General features: G+C 38.3%; 1 long non-coding RNA gene across 1 annotated transcript in view; it reads left to right on the top strand.

Annotated features, from left to right (window-relative positions):
- Nucleotides 1–14105, top strand: part of LOC112133082 (uncharacterized) — a 297570-nt gene that overhangs the window by 271335 nt on the left and 12130 nt on the right. Inside the window, exons 4-5 of the long non-coding RNA XR_008524357.2 lie at nucleotides 6384–6519; nucleotides 10717–10791. This is a non-coding gene — a long non-coding RNA (uncharacterized LOC112133082). The remainder of the gene's footprint in view (nucleotides 1–6383; nucleotides 6520–10716; nucleotides 10792–14105) is intronic.

Genomic DNA, 14105 nt, shown 5'->3' with positions numbered 1-14105 from the left:
CTGTTTTTTCATTTGTTAGTGTCATCTCTGATTTTTTTTTGAGCAGTGTTTTGTAGTTCTCATCTTAGGGATCTTTCACCTCTCCGGTTAGCTGTTTGCCTAGGTATTTTATTCTTTTTGCGGCAATTGTGAATGGGATTGTGTTCCTGATTTGGCTCTCAGCTTGACAATTATTGGTGCATAGAACTGCTAGTGATTTTTGTACACTGATTTTGTATCCGGAGACTTTGCTGAAGTTGTTTATCAGCTTTAGAAGCTTTTGGGCCAAGACTATAGGGTTTTCTAGATCATGTCATCTGCAAACAGGGATAGTTTGACTTTATAAGTTTAAAGTGACACTAGTCAGCATACTTGTGAGCTTTTAACCTGTTATATCCTGGAACTCAAGTGTAGTAATAAAGTAGTAAAGAGATGAGATTTACTACGACCCCAGGGTTTTGTGACATGGAATATGATGGGAAAAGCAGGAAAAGGGGAGCCGAGTGAGCAAGCTAGGGTGTTGATGTAATAATTGGCCATGGCATCTAAGGCCGGTAAGGAAAGGTGTGGGTAGATGAAAAGGAGCACAGAACTATAGCAACACTCTTGTGAGGTCATTGGATTGGATTTCTCAGTGGGGCCAAAGAAGAGGGCAAGTTTAACATTGAAGAGTGAGCTGTAGATTACAAGGTGGTAACCAGAAAGTGAGATACTTGAAATTGATCTTTGGAGGTGGAATGATTGTTGGCAATGACAGGATCCAGGAAATGACCATGGCAACCACAGCCTTGGAGTTGTCATCATAGGAGGAGTAGAGGATAAGATTCCTTGGTGGAGGATGCCATGGGACCAAGAATCCAGAGTGAGTTGTACAGATGTTGAAGTTATCAGGAAAAGCCATCTAAAACTGAATTCCCGATCTCACTCCCTAAACACGCTTCTCCTGCTGTCTTTTCCCCTCAAGCTGCAGACACTCAATGCCAGCCTGTGAAAGCTAACGTGAAAGTTAATAGTGTCCCCATCCTGGTTACCCATGCTCCAAATCTTGGAGCATAAATGAGTTATCTTTTTCAATAATTCATTTATCATTTATCAATATAATCTTTATGTTTCTAAGTAAATGATTATTTTTTCATTATATCCCACATTTAATTACTCAGCAAATCCTCATAGCTATTCCTTCAAATTATATACAGAATCCAAACACTATCACCTAAATTGTGTATCTTTCAAATTATTGCAATAACTTGTCAGCTGCTCTTCCATCTTCTATTATTTTATTTAATAGAGCAGCTGGAGTAAACCTTTACGAACATGAACCTGGTCATGTTGATCCCATGCTCAAAACTGCACAGGGGCTTCACATGCCACCTTGACTAACTTCTGAATCCTTACCATGGCCAGTCAATTGCACTTGTCCCTCATCTCTCTGACCTCATCTTTATTCTCCAATTGCTTACTGTGCTCCAGCCACTCTGGCCTTTGCACTTTCTGAATGTATTCCTTGGACACATTCCAGCCTCAAGGATTTGGTATTTATTATTGCTTCTGCCCGGAACACTCTTGATATGGTTTGGTTCTGTGTCCCCACCCAAATCTCATCTTGAATTGTACTCCCATAATTCCCACATGTTGTGAGAGGGACCCGGTGGGAGATAATTTGAATCATGGGGGCGGTTTCCCTCATACTGTTCTCATGACAGTGAATAAGTCTCACGAGATCTGATGATTTTGTCAGGGGTTTCCGCTTTTGCTTCTTCCTTATTTTTCTCTTGCTGTGGCTATCTAACAAGTGCCTTTCACCTCCTGCCATGATTCTGAGGCTTCCCCAGCCATGTGGAACTGTAAGTCCAATTAAACCTCTTTTTTTTTTCCCGGTCTCAGGTCTGTCTTTACCAGCAGTGTGAAAATGGACTAATATAGTAAATTGGTACCAGTACAGTGAGGCATTGCTGAAAAGATATCCAAAAATGTGGAAATGACTTTGGAACTGGGTATCAGGCAGAGGTTGGAACAGTTTGGAGGGCTCAGAAGAAGACAGGAAAATGTGGGAAAGTTTGGAACCTCCTAGAGACTTGTTCAATGGCTTTGACAAAAATGCTGATAGTGATATGAACAATAAGGTGCAGGCTGAGGTGGTCTCAGATGGAGATGGGGAACTTACTGGGAACTGGAGCAAAGGCAACTCTTGTTATCTTTTAGCAAAGAGACTAGTGGCATTTTTCCCCTGCCCTAGAGATTTTTGGAACTTTGAACATGAGAGAGATGACTTAGGATATCTGGCAGAAGAAATTTCTAAGTAGCAAAGCATTCAAAAGGTGACTTGGGTGCTGTTAATAGCATTCCGTTTTAAAATGGAAACAGAGCATTAAAATTCAGAACATTTGCAGCCTGATGAGGCAGTAGAAAAGAAAAACCCATTTTTTGAGGAGAAATTCAAACTGGTTGCAGAAATCTGCATAAGTAACAAGGAGCCGAATGTTAATCTAGATAATGGAGAAAATGTCTCCAGGGCATGTCCTATGTCTTCATGGCAGCCCCTCCCATCACAGACCCAAAGTCTAGGAGGAAAAAAAATAGTTTCATGGTCTGGGCCCAGGGTCCCCATGCTGTGTGCAGCTTAGCAACTTGCTGCCCTGCATCCCAGCTGCTCCAGCCATGGCTAAAAGATGCCAAGGTACAGCTCAGCCCATGGTTTCAGAAGGTGTAAGCCCCAAACCTTGGCAGCTTCTATGTGGTGTTGAGCCTGCAGGTGCACAGAAGTCAAGAATTGAGGTTTGGGAATCTCCACCTAGATTTCAGAAGATCTATGGAAATGCCTGGATGCCTAGGCAAAAGTTTGCTGCAGGGGCAGTGCCCTCTTGGAGAACTTGTGCTAGGACAATGCAGAAGGGAAATGTGGGGCCGGAGCCCCCACACTGAGTCCCTACTGGAGCACTGTCTAGCGTAGCTATGAGAAGAGGGCCACTGTCCCCCAGATCCCAGAGTGATAGATCCACTAACAGCTTTCACTGTGCACCTGGAAAAGTTGCAGACACTCAATGCCAGCCTGTGAAAGCAGCCAGGAGGGGGGCTATACCCTGTAAAGCCACAGGATCAGAGCTGCTCAACACTATAAGAACCCACCTCTTGCATCAGTGATACCTGGATGTGAGACATGGAGCCAGAGGAGATCATTTTGGAGCTTTAGAATTTGACTGCCCTGCTGGATTTCGGACTTGCATGGGGCCTGTAACCCCTTTGTTTTGTCCAATTTCTCCTATTTGGAATGGCTGTATTTACTCAATACCTGTACCCCCATTGTATCTAGGAATTAACTAGCTTACTTTTTATTTTATAGGCTCATAGGTGGAAGGGACTTGCCTTGTCTCAGGATGAGACTTTGGGCTGTGGACTTTTGGGTTAATGCTGAAATAAATTAAGACTTTGGGGGATGTTGGGAAGGCATGATGGGTTTTGAAATGTGAGGACATGAGATTTGGAAGGGCCAGGGGTGGAATGATATGGTCTGGCTGTGTTCCCTCACAAATTTCAACTTGAATTATATTCCCATAATTCCCATGTGTTGAGGGAGATAATTTGAATCATGGGGACAGTTTCCTCCATAATGTTCTCATAGTAATGAATAAGTCTCACAAGATCTGATGGGTTTATCAGGGGTTTCTGCTCTTGCTTCTTCCTCATTTTCTCTTGCCGCCACCATATAAAAAGTGCCTTTCACCTCCTGCCGTGATTCTGAGGCCTCCCCAGTCATGTGGAACTGTTAAGTCCAATTAAGCCTTTTTTTCTTTCCAGTCTTCGGTATGTCTTTATCAGCAGCATGAAAACGGACTAATACATCTCTTTACCTATAGAAATTCATGACCTGCTTTGTCATCTGTCACCTTGTTCAACTGTCAGCTTCTCAGTGTGGCCTTCCTTTAATATACTATTAAAAATTGACACAAATTTACCTCCCCCTATCAAAATAACCTGCCTAGCCCCTTCCAGCTTTGCTTTTCTCCATAACTTATATAAATGTGTGTGTATGTGTATACATTTATATGTATGCATGTTGTAAATATTGTATATATACATGTTTTCATTAAATTACATGCTAAATGAAGACTGGGATATTTATTAATTTATTTTTCTATTACTATAGACCAGTAGCTGAAACTGTGCCTAATACAAAGTAGACCCTCTAAAAATATTTGTTGAGTAAAAAAAAAAAATTATTGGCGAAAGGAATAATGATAGAGAAGAAGACGGGAAAGCAGATGCTAATATTGCCAATGAAGAAGGAACAGTGATCAGGAGAGCATTGGATGAGAGCAGCGTGGCTATGTTGGAGAAAGAGGGGTTATTAAGTGGAGTGGACTTCAGGAGGAGTTGGAGTTCTTGGCAGGGGGCAAGTGAGGAGGTCTGAAGGGGGCAACAGTAGCAAACAGAATATTCTACCTGACCATTTGATCTTCTGGTATGTGCACAATGAAGACAGTAACTGGAATATAGAAGAGATTGAGGACCTTGGGAAGGATTTGGTTGATGGATAACAGACAGGTCCAGAGGGCAGAATGTGATGGGAATTCAAAATCGAACAGCCACTTTGGAAAACAATTTGACAGTTTTCTTATATAGCAAAATTTGCACTTTTATGCAGCCCAACAATCCCACTCCCAGGTATTTACCTAACAGAAATGTAAACATATGTATATACAGAGATTTTTCTGTTAATACTAGCTTTATTCATAATAACTAAAAACTGCACACAACCCAAATGTCCATCAACTGGTGGAAAAACAAATTGTGGTGTATTTACTCAATTGAATAATGTTCATAAATGAAAAGGAAAATAGTATCGATACATAAAATAACATGCACAAATCTCAGAAACATTATGCTAAGTAAAAGAAGCCAGACACAAAGACTACACATTGTATGATTCTGTTTATAGGAAATTATCTAACAAAAGGCAAAACTACAGTGACAGAAAGATTACTGGTTGCTAGGAGCTGGGATGGAGTAGGAGATTGACTACAAAGGAACATGAGGTTGCTTTTTAGGGTAATGGGAATGTTCTAAATCATGAGGGTAGTGGCAGTTGTGTGACTATATTTATTTTTCAAAACTTCTAATTTTACACTTAATATCGAAGTATCTTATTGCACTAAATTATACTTAAATTGATTAAAATAATTAACATATTTATGTTTTGGTTTACTGTGTGTCTCAGTCCTAGAATCAAAAATATATGCTTCTTGAAGGCAATATCAAAACCAATGTTCTCTCTCTCTCTTTTTTTTTTTTTTTTTGAGACAGGATCTCTGTCACCCAGGCTGGAGTGCAGTGGTGCAATCACAGCTAACTGCAGCCTCAATCTCCCAGGCTCCAGTGATCCTCCGGCCTCAGCCTTCCAAGTAGCTGGGACTACGGGCACATACCAATTTGCCTGGCTAATTTCTTTCTGTATTTTTTTTGATAGAGAAAGGATTTGGCCATGTTGCTCAGCCTGGTCTTGAACACCCTGGGCTCAAGCGATCTGCCCACCTCAGCTTCCCAAAAAATCCAGTATTCTTGGCATATAATATGTTATAAATATTTATTGAATGAATATATTACATGTTTCTGACAATAACTTCAAACTCATATTTCTGTGATTAAATCTAGTATTTGTCATTTACTATTGGTATCAGCTTGAACAATACACTTAACATTCCTATGCCTTGGTGTTATATATAATGTTGGGATTAAAAATGAAATTTCTTTCATAGAGCTATCATGAAAATGAAATAATATACAGGCATAATGTGCTTTCAGCTCTATCAAGCATATATGCTAACTGTACAATAAGTCATACAAATTCGTCATCATGATTATTTTATATGACTTCATATTATCTCAATTGCCTATGACTATTAATTATGGCTATTATTAGTGTACATTTCCCAAGATTAGAGACTTTCCATGTATTTTTTTGCATTTCTCTTACTGCCTGAAAGTTGTAGCACACAATAAGTAGTCACTTAACATTTATTGAAGATTCCTTGATTCTTTAAATCTTTGAGTCATCTTCTCTCATGCCTTGGGATATTTATATGTGCTATCACCCTTTCCTGGAAATATTACCTACATTCTCATATACATGCACACACACACAAATGACTTTGGTACTTTCTGTTTAGGTCTAAGCACAGTTTCACAGCAAAAAAAAAAAAAAAGTAGCCCTGACTTCCCAGAAGAGATGAGATTGCTTTGGTTTTTGCTTTTATAGTACTCAGTGCTCAACTTCTTGACAGGAAGGAAAAGTTGGGGAGGAGGAAGGCAGTTAGCTGGGGTTGTCAAGTTGGAAAAAAGTTGTTTTTTTTTTTTTGAGGGGGATGGTTTATTTTATTAATTTTATTTCAACTTATTTTGCATTGCAGTTCCAAACCTGGGCTAAATTCCGTGTGGTTCAAGAGTGACCACCAGATGGGAAGAGAATACAGATCAGCTTGTCCAATAAAGAAAGGAAAAATCCAAAGGAGATTATTTCCATAGACTCATCAACTTCTAAGCAAGGTAAGAGAGCTATCTTATGCAATGGTTGTGTTTGGAGAAGGTAACTGGCAAGAAGCTGTGAAGTGTGGCATCTTCTACCCTGTTATTCGTTTGCTCAGGAATCTGCAGTTGCTCCTTTTTGATTATGGTCAAATTTTTAGACTGGTGTTCAAGTCCTTCTTGTAGCCCAGATGCACTTTTTCTAGTATTCTCTTTCCCTGTATCCAAAGAGGACTTCATTTCATTTCTTTATTATAAAGCTCAAAGTTGGTTCTTTTTCTCATGTGTCCAGTTCCTGAGTGTCCACAACTGTTTTTGAAATATCTATTCTGATTTTCATATGCTATAAGATTCCTTCTCATTGCTTATGAACTTCACTTCAATAAACAGTTTAAAATCCACAAAGATGTCTAATAGATAGTTAGGCTTGAAAGAAAGTTGTTTGAAATAAATGTATAATTACACATCCTGATGATTTCTTATAGTCCATATAGAGTTATAAGAATTTTATTTTAGCTTATTTCTTCAATTTTATCTTAGTCAGCTATTTATGGACATGTCCTTGAAAATGTGGATGGCCTTGAAGGGAGAATGGAGATTTAAATACAATTATTTTGATTAAAAATTTTCAGTACAATTGTGAAAATGACCCAGTAAACAGGAGATTGCAATCCAGTGTAGACAGTCCTACACTCAGGGAAGCTCAGCAAGCTGAGGCAATGCTTTAATGAACAAATGGAGGGTCAGAGAAAGCTCCCCAGAAAGGATGAAGGCACTGCCCATCTTCTCTGATCCTGATGACCTTTCTTGAAGGTAACTCCTTTGTTCCAATGGAAAATGCCAGCAAAACTTTTCCATAGGGTTCAGAGAGGTATTGCATCAGCAAAGCATTAGTACAGGTCAAACACTGCAGAGACTTCTTAATCACAGTAACAGCTCTTTGAGGTAGAGAGTATCATTATACTCATTTTACCCAGGAGAAAATAGAGGGTAAGTGAGATTAACTGACTTTGCTGAGGACACACAGCTGGTGAGTGTGAGTCCTGTCTGTCTGGCTCCCAATGCAGTACTCTTGCCCACTAAAGGCAAAATCAAATCAACAAACTCCAAACTTCTGCTTACAGTAAAAGCACTCTAAAAATCGGCCCCCAATAATCATTCTTAAAAAAAACACACACACAGTAGTGTAATGGTAATGATGATAAGAATAACAGCATTACCTCTTAACCAGGCTGCCTGCTTTTAATCTTGATGGAAAGTCTCATATTTACCCCATTAATGCAGCTCGTGAAGAGCTCAGAAATGTGAAGTAGCTTGTCTAAGGCAGGAAACCCACCCAGGAGCAGAGCTGGATCCAAATGGATGTCTTTGATCCTGGATTTGATGCTCATTCCTCTACATGGTGGGGGGGAGGGGTCTCTGAGTTTAGAGATTAATATTCTAATCCTTTATAAAAATGTATATACATTTATGGGACACAAATGCAGATTTGTTACACAGTTATATTGCATAGTGGATGGTGGTGAAGTCTGGGATTTTGGTGTAACCATCACCCAAATAGTATACATTGTATACATTAAATAATTTCTCATCCCTCACCCACCTCCAAGCCTCCCAGCTTTCCAAGTCTCCAGTCTATTATTCCATGATCTGTGTCCATGTGTACACTTTATTTTGATTCCCACTTATAAGTGAGAACGTGTGTTATTTGACTTTTGCAGCAACATGGATGAAACCGGAGTCCATTTTTATCTTAAGTGAAATAACTCAGAAACAGAACGTCAAATACCACATGCTCTAATTACTCTTTATCACTATTTTCACATGCTCTGTACAACAGTAATGTATTTTAATTGTGTAGCGAATGGAGACAGATTAACATAATTAAATATTGCTTCTTTCCTTACGTGGCTTGCTGGGAACATTATTGGGAAAGAAGCTGGTTCAACACACAGATACATTTTCTTTTGTTTATTTATTTATTTATTATTATTATACTTTAAGTTTTAGGGTACATGTGCACAGTGTGCAGGTTTGTTACATATGTATACATGTGCCAAGTTGGTGTGCTGCACCCATTAACTCGTCATTTAGCATTAGGTATAATTAGGTATATCACCTAATGCTATGCCTCCTCCCTCCTCCCACCCCACAACAGTTCCCGGTGTGTGATGTTCCCCTTCCTGTGTCCACGTGTTCTCATTGTTCAATTCCCACCTATGAGTGAGAATATGCGGCGTTTGGTTTTTTGTCCTTGTGATAATTTGCTGAGAATGATGGTTTCCAGCTTCATCCATGTTCCTACAAAGGACATGAACTCATTATTGTTTATGGCTGCATAGTATTCCATGGTGTATATGTGCCACATTTTCTTAATCTGGTCTATCATTGTTGGACATTTGGGTTGGTTCCAAGTCTTTGCTATTGTGAATAGTGCCGCAATAAACATACGTGTGCATGTGTCTTTATAGCAGCATGATTTATAATGCAGCATGATTTATAATGCAGCATGATTTATAGCCAGGTGTGGTGGTGTCCACCTGTAATCTCAGCTACTCTGGAGGCTGAGGCAGGATAATCCTTTGAATCCCGGAGGTGGAGGTTGCAATGAGCCGAGATTGCACCACTGCACTCCAGCCTGGGCGACAGAGCAAGACTCTGTCTCAAAAAACAAAACAAAGCGAAACAAAACACCAAAAACAACAACAAACGTGCAAAAACAATTGCCAAGGACATCCCTCCAGGAAAGACATGAGACAAACCATCTCCTTATTGGGTATTGTGAGGAAGGTGATGCTTTAGGGGTTAGATGGACGGGGGATGAGATGGAAGAAAATCTGTGCATTGCACACTTTTCACTGAATTGTTATCATTTATTTGTCAAGTCCTTCACTAAAATATAATCACAGAAGGGTAGAGCTAAGTCGTATTAACTTTTATATCCTAGTGTGTGGCTCAGCCTCTGGTACCTAGTGCCTAGTTAATGCTTCTTGAATGAATGGTGGAATTCTTTATTGAAAAGGTATTGGTTTGAAGACTTAGGCTTTTTTTCTGACTTTCTAAGCAAGTGTGGCAGGAACAGAAATTAGCATCAGGAATCCTGCCTTTTTTTCTGCTTTTATGCTTTGGTAATCATGTTGCTGTTCCATATTTATCACTATGAAATAGCTGAACCTTCTCCAACAGAGGCCTTTTTTGCCCCTGTCCTTGCATGATGCACTTTGTATAGGCCAGCAGGAAGGCATATACGTTGGTACAAAATGTGAATATGCCTATTAACATTCTCCCAAAGGATGTGGACAGCCCTAGGAATCAGTTTAGAGGTTCAGCCTGGCCCCTGGTCAGCACATTCTACGAGCTCGTGGAAAAGGGCAAGCACAGACTATTTACAGCCACAGAGAAATGGCCTCATAAAAATGCATAAGGGTATGTGCACAGCGATGACTTGGATGAAAAAAGCAGTGTTTACATACTGTTACACTAAAAATATTCACACCTCATCAAATTGTCAGTCTTGTTTGCTGGCAACAATGGGAATTTTCCCCCTGTAAGACGGTAATAGCTCTCAGTGGAGCACTGCGCATTATGCCTCATTAATCCTTCCCAGATCCCAGCGAGGTGGGTGGTGAGGGTTCGTATTCCTGTTGTTTCAGAAAAGAATAGAATGAGATTCATTTCTCTGCTCTCTGCTCACACTGCTTCATAGAATGATGGAGGATATTTGCCATCTCATTTTTGAAGCCTGATTCACTGTGGCCCTTGGGGCTTGGTCCTTCCTAATGACATCTGGTCTACTGCCTTTTGTGCTGATGAGAACACGAAGCCCCAGAGGAGGGGAGTCAGTTCATAAAGCCCTCTCAGCTACTCTGGAAAATCTAAGCCCAGCTCACTAATTTCCTACCTAGAGAAAGGTAGGAAGAGTAAGAGCACAAACCTGTATAAACACCTATTAGCTGTCAAGAATTTTATAATTAATATTATTTTGGATTCACTATGACAATCTTGTAAGATTGGTTTTCTTCTTATTATTAATTATTATAAGTTTCTAAATAAAAAGTGTAAAGATCAAGCATCAAATTTCCAAGATTCAAACTGGAGTTTATTTGACACCAAAGCTGATATGGATGAGGTGTCACACACCCTCCATGCTGTATCCACCAGAGGGACCGACACATAGCAGAGGCTCAAAGATGTTTCTTTCTTGATTTGATCTGGCAGAGTAAAGACAGCTTTGGAGACAGACAGACCTGGATTCAAATGCAGATCTCTTCCTTACTAGATGGGCATCCTTGGGTAAGTCAGGAATAATGCCTGAGCCCCAGTTTTCTTATCTATAAAAGAAATAAAATATGCCATGGCAGGATGGGTGTGAAAATGAAATGAGAGAGTACAGAAAAAGTGACTATCATGCATAAGGACCGCTCCATACCTGCTGGTTCCCTCTGCTCCTCCCCATAATGGCGGTCTTGTATGTTTTTAAATAATAATCTTCTTAGAAAACAAAACAAACCCACACGTTTCTGGTTGTATTTTTTTTTTTTTTTTGCTTCCCCACCTGGAGTTGACTTATTTATAGTGCCCAAGATGGTTAACATCTTTCCTATTGATTTTCACTAATTATCAGCAACTTGCAGGGGTCATCTTCTCAAGCCTCATCTCAGGAGGTCATTGAGTGAGGTTATTTAAGCTTCTTGGCAGTAGAAACTATGCTCCCAATACATTGACCACTGACCATGTACTAAGCATCTAAATGTTGCATGAGACACTGAAAGCTAAAGCTTGGTGAGCTCAAGGGCACCAGCAAGAGCTGCTTCAACACCTATGAAACCTTGGTAATTTACTTAATCTCTCATATAGTCTTCTCATTTATATAATGGGCATAAATATAAACAGGTTTGAGAAGATTAAAAGAAATAATATATAAATAGTGGTTACTCAGTTCCAGCTACATAACAATGGTTTGGTAACTATTAGTTATTAGTAGCATTAGCAAAATACTTACTAAAGGGAAATTCATAAGTTAATTATTTCCAACGTAAGGAGGTATGTAATTAATTTATTCATTATCCAATGTGTCTTTAAATTTTTGTATTAAATATCAAAAAACATGTTAATTATAATTATGTAGCAAATATAAAATATTTTAAAAATGCATACATTATATCACATAACAGCAAAATAAACCATCCACTCACCATACTGTGAAGACTACCATATGAAAGCACTCGTCTTCTCCTTTCAGAGGCAACCACACCCTTAATTTTGTGTTGAGACTTTCCTTGCCTTTCCTTATAGTTATACCATTTATGTTTGCATTTGTTAACAATAAATTTTGGGGGGTTCTCATGCTTTTGACATTTATATTAATGTAATCACATTGCTATTGATCTTCTGCTATTTGCTTTGTTTGCTCAGTGTGGTATTCTGAAATGTATCCATGTTGTTCACATAGCTGTAATGAATTCTTTCAGTACTATGCAAGAGGACAGATATGGAGGAATTCACTTATCCATTTCACTCTTAATAGGCATTTTAGTTACTTCCTTTAAATTTGTTTTCTTGTTATTACAAGTGCTTCTAGTAACATTATTATATAAATTGATGGTATAAATGGGCAAAATTCTCTGCAGCATAGATATCAGAGAATGAAACTGATGGGCTGCAGGATGTGAACATTTCCAACCTTACTAGATAATGCCATAGCCTTGTTACACAAAGTAGCTATGCCCATTTACAATCCCACCTGCTGTCTATCATGGTAATATCTGCCTCACATCCTTGTCAACATTTGTTATTCTTCGTCTTTAATATTTGCCAATTTATTGGATAAAAAATTGTTCCCCCTTGTGGTTTTAGTTTGCATTAGTTTGATTACTAGCGAGATGAAGAATATTTTAGAACTTGTCATTACAGTTTCTAATTTTGTGAGATGCTTATTCAGGACATTCCCATTTTATTTTATTAAATTGTTTGTCTTTACCAATTAATATAAATTGTATATACATGTATATATAGTCTGGATACTAATTTCATCATGATACATTCCCAAACATCTTCTCTTGCTTGGTGACTTGTCACTTCAGTTTCTGTACTATGCCTTTGGATGCATATGCATAGATGTTCTTAACATTGACAAAGTACATCATTCATTTTCTCAAGATTTGTACTGTCTATTTCTTGTTTATAAACCCTTCCTTCCCCAGATGTCATCAAGATATTCTGGTATTCTCCTGTATTATATTTTAGAAGCTTTATATTTTTTATTTTTATATTTAAATATTTAAACCAGCTGAAATTGATTTTATGTGTGATGTGAGATGGGGTTACTTTTTATTTTTGTCCATATAAGTAACCAATTGCTCTAAGATTATTTGCTGAATGGTCATCTTTTGCCACTGATCTGCAGTGCTGGCTGTCATAAATCGGGTTTCCATATATGTGTGGTTCTGTTTTTGTCCACCTTTTTCTTCTTCTATACTTATTTTTCTCTCTGTACACCAACACCAGCCTTCTTTAATTACCCTCACCTAATAATGCCTGGTATTTTGAAAGATAAAACCCCAAATTGTTCTTCCTCAGGAGTGTTTTGGCTGTCCTTGGAGCATTGCTATTTCATATAAAATGTTCAAGTCATTTTGCCAAGTTCCTAAAAAATAACCTGTTAAAACTTTCTTAGAATTATATTGACTTTATAGGTTTATAAATAAATTTGGAAAGAAGTGTCATAAATATTGAGTCTTCTTATCCATGTACGTATCTCTTCTTTAAAATTTTTGTCCTTCTTTAATGTTTTTCAATAAAGTTTTATATTTTCCATAAAGCTCTTTCCCATTTCTGTTAGATTTATGTCTAACAGACATAAATACTTAATTTTATAAATGGTTTCTCTTTTAAAGTCTATTTTCTGTTTGTTCATATTTCATATTTTATCAAGAGCTTCTGATAATATATCTATCGAGCCTAATGGTTAATCTGTTGATTTTGTTTTTTTGTGTGTGGATAATCATACAATCTATAAATAATAATGTTTTTCTTTTTTTTCTAGAAATGTGTAACTTCTGTTTTTATTTATCACTTTTATTCCATTTTATTTCATTAGGACCCCCAACAAATATTGAATGGAAGAGGTGATAGTGAGCTCTATCCTCTTATTCCTTATCTGAAGAATTACTTGAGGCCTGATTTGGACCTGATTCCTTCAGGGGAGATTTGTTCCACTAATTCGAGAATACTCTAAACCAAATCTTTAGATAGGAATTTTCACCCAGCTATGGAGATTTGGAACAATAAGCCTGACTGGAGGCCAACTTATGATTAAGAATGTTCAGAGAGCTTTTTGTCTTCCACACGGTGTGAAAGTTTGTGACAGGATCATCCTTTTGTAATCACTTTGATGGTAGATTCATTTTATGTTCAGTCTTAAATTAAGGTCATAGCTCTTTGGGGAATCTCCTATCAGATTTGCTACTTTGGGTGAGCCTTGGGGATTGTCTCCTCGTTAACTAGTGCTCAAGACCACTGGAGCTCAGTAAACAAACCCTGGATGCAAGCTGACTTCAGTGCTATGCTCAACTTTCTGGGTTACCCTTGTGCATTTAGGTTTTGAC

The sequence above is a fragment of the Pongo abelii genome, chromosome 3, assembly GCF_028885655.2.
Source record: "Pongo abelii isolate AG06213 chromosome 3, NHGRI_mPonAbe1-v2.0_pri, whole genome shotgun sequence".
Classification (NCBI taxonomy): Eukaryota; Metazoa; Chordata; class Mammalia; order Primates; family Hominidae; genus Pongo; species Pongo abelii.
This window is presented reverse-complemented; position numbering and strand designations above follow the sequence as displayed.